General features: G+C 36.1%; 1 pseudogene; it reads left to right on the forward strand.

The window, feature by feature from the left end:
* Positions 1–382: 382 nt before the first annotated feature.
* LOC106147729 lies at positions 383–661 on the forward strand (annotated as a pseudogene).
* The last annotated feature ends 2,926 nt before the right edge of the window (positions 662–3,587 follow it).

A 3,587-nucleotide genomic window follows, 5' to 3' on the forward strand; every position in this document is an offset into this window, starting at 1 on the left:
GCATGTTCACCGAGCCTCCTGAAGCTGTCTGGGGCCCAGCCTAGCTCATAGATGGAATTTAAAATTGATTGCAGTGTGCATGTGAGAGTGTGCATGTATTTTTCTAGGGAGAGATTTCATTGTGTTCTCAATGAATTAATAACTTTTCCCCAAATAAGTGATGAATCATGGCTCTTTCACCATTGACAATGTCAAAGTATCACAAACAAAATGAAGAGGTAAATGCTGTATTGAGAAAAAAATATTTGTTACCATACAATAAAGATTAAGCTCCTTAATTTATAAAGAGCACATACAGATCAAAAAAGATATTAGTTTCTCCCTCCAGAAGTTCCCATGAGAGGTAGCGTGGTAGCTGGTGTGGTCTTTGTTGGGTTCTGCAATGGCATACAGGGGCCAGGGCCAGAAGGTGCAGAAGGTGATGGTGTAGCCCATCAGCCTCATCTTCAGATGCTTGAAGACTAAATCCCGGATTCAGGTGTGGCTGTATGAGCAAGTGAATATACAGATAGAGGGCTGTATTATTGGTTTGGATGAGTATATGAACCTTGTATTAGATTATGCAGAAGAAATTCATTCTAAAACAAAGTCAAGAAGACAACTGGGTCAGATCATGCTGAAAGGAGATAATGTTACTCTGCTATGAAGTGACTCCAACTAGAAATGATCAGTGAATTAAGAGAGCAGTGAAGTGAGGAGATGGCAATTATGATAATATGTAAAAAAAAAAAAGCACTGGGAGTATTTGTAAAACACTTGTTCATATTGTTTTGACTGCCCTTATGTTTTTATGTAGAGTTGTTTTTATTTTTTAAAAAAGATATCAGGACCAAATTGAAATGAGAAAGAAGGAAATGGATGGAAAATACATGGAATAGGAAATACAAATGGCTAATAGAAATAAAAATTATTCCTCCTTACTCATCATCAATGAAATTTATTTATTTGCTTATTTTTGAGACAGGCTCTCTTGTGTAGTTCAGGCTGGCCTTCACCTCACTGTATAGTCCAGGCTGGTCTTGAACTCATGGGTTCCTCCTGCCTCAGCCTCTCAAGTGCTGGGATTATAGGTGTGCATCACCACACCTGGCCATTAATGAAATTTAAAAAATTCAAATTTGCAATTTTTGCATAAACAATGTGCATAGATTAACAACCATGACAGTACTCCGTGGTGGTAAAATAAGTAGATTCCTATACTGTTAATAGAAATATAATTTAGATCAAAGATTTTGGAAATCAAATTAATAATTTGAATTAAGAGGCTTAAAACTGTTCATAACTAGTAATGCAAATTCTAAGGAAAAAGCACTATTGTGAGATGACAATAAGAAGCTTGTGCTAAGTTTTGCATGTAAAAGTGGTTCTTCAGTATTATTTAAAATAGCAAAACATGTTAAGGACTACAAACACAGGGAGAAGGTTAAGTGAAATGCTGTATTTCTATGTATTCAATAAATTACCTTGAAATTTTTGTGAATGATATGGAAACCTCTGTTCATACAATACCATATTTTAAAATGTTCAGCCTTCTTAAAATATGTGTAGATTTTAATTCAATCATTTAACTTTTATTTTATTTATTTATTTATTTATTTTTGTTTTTTTTCTCCGGTACCGGGAACCGAACTCACGACCTTGCGCTTGCCAGGCAGGCGCTTTGCCGCTGAGCTAAATCCCCAGCCCCTCAACTGAGTTTTAAAAAATCCTAGAAGGAATATATGAAAACATTAACAATGATTATCGTCTCCTAAGTTATGGGATAGTTAAATATTGCTTTTTTTGCACTTTTGTGTATTTTCTTAGATTCTACAGTGAATTTTAATGTTATCAGAACCATAATAAAAGTTATGTAAAAAGTTTTGCTGAGCCATTTCTGATGTCACTAATCTCAGTTCTGATTTGCCAAAAATCTGTCGTCTCAAAGAATGTTTGGAATCAGAAAGATATCTTTTTGGAAAAATTCTTACTAAAATACAATAAAATCTTAACTTGTTTTCATTTGAAAATATCTATGTAACATCCTACCTGGGCCAGGTGAGGAAACACACCAGATGAAGATATTGCTTTTGTGATCAGTTTATAGTCTACTAGGAAAGACAAACACGTGATAACCATAATAAAAGAGCCGTGTGTGACTTGTAATACAATAACATGAAGGAAGGGGTGATGAGGTCTTTGTTAGCAGGCAGAGGGAGGATGTGATATTTGATTCCAGTCTTGAATAATGGGTAGGAGATAATCAGTTGCATAAAGATGAGTTTTCTTTATGACCAAGCTAAGGGAAGGGCGATGTGGCAGGTGTGGGGCATGAACGGACAGTACTTCTTGGAGAACAGCCCCCGCTGATTTGGCTAGAAAGGAAGAGAAAAGCTCATTTTCAGAAAATCTCTGTGAGATGTCAGGACCATACTTTGAAGAAAAAGCAGTCATGATATTTACTGAGAGTCATATAAACCACATTTAATTAAATAATAAATATGTAAAGAAATAATCTCTGCCTGCAGGAATAAAAATAATGATTCAGTAATCACAGACTCAATGATGATTTGGATATTCTTACTGGAACAATACTCAATGTGGTAGAACATAAAAGAATTTAAAGTTTCATACAAAATACTCTTTTGTACTGCATCAGCCCATGGAGGATATTTGATAGTGGGAATATCATGATTGTACATATGGTGGAATTAATGTCAAAACCATAGTCTCCTTATAAATTTAGTTGGCAGAGAAAAGATTTTGTTTTGTGGCTTCTAACTGCATCTGGTATCTACAAAGGGCAATCACGTGTTGGATGAGTGGAGAGACATGTACACAAATCTTAACTTCTGGATGGAAGCGATGGTTGTCTGCATGCGTTTTATTTCATTGTCCTCATAAAACCCAGCTGTGGTCTGTACAATAAGGTCATCAGATGGTCTTGGAGCCATCTGGTTGTCTTTGCTCTGCCCACATATTATTCCTGAACTTTCCATATCTATGAATGGTAAACATTAGCATACTCGTCTTTCATATTTCTCAAGTGCCAGGGTTTTCCCTCTTTTTCCTCTATTGTAGACTCATTCTTGAGCCATGGTGCTCTCCTACTTCCTATTTGTAATGGTAGATGAACAACAGCAGAGAGGTAATCTCCAAGTTAACTTACGCCTACGCCCACATTCTTTGTTATCTCTTAAAACCATCTATCAATTTTAATTTACATTTAGTATATATAGCTCCAGGCAAGAAGATGTAGTAGTACCGGATATAGTACTACTGATGATTACATGAAAATATTGTTTGTTTTTTGAGACTGTTCTCTCTCCCCTCTGCTAAGTGGTGGGAAGGCAACCATGTGCTTATTCCCTTCATTTAAGATGATAATGTTGTCCAGTGGGAGAAGATTAGAGTGGGATGCAAAAGACAGTCTATCCAACTTCATAGTTCACTCGTTATGTGTTGACTTGACTGGGTTAATGGCTGCTCAGAGAGCTGGTGAAACATTTCTGGGTGTCTGTGAGGTGGCATCTGGAAGAGATTAACTTTTGAATCAGTAGAGTGGGTAAAGAAAATTCTTCCTTACCTATGTGAATTGGCATCATCCA

This window comes from Chinchilla lanigera, unplaced genomic scaffold (assembly GCF_000276665.1).
Source record: "Chinchilla lanigera isolate Chin_1 unplaced genomic scaffold, ChiLan1.0 scaffold00001, whole genome shotgun sequence".
Classification (NCBI taxonomy): Eukaryota; Metazoa; Chordata; class Mammalia; order Rodentia; family Chinchillidae; genus Chinchilla; species Chinchilla lanigera.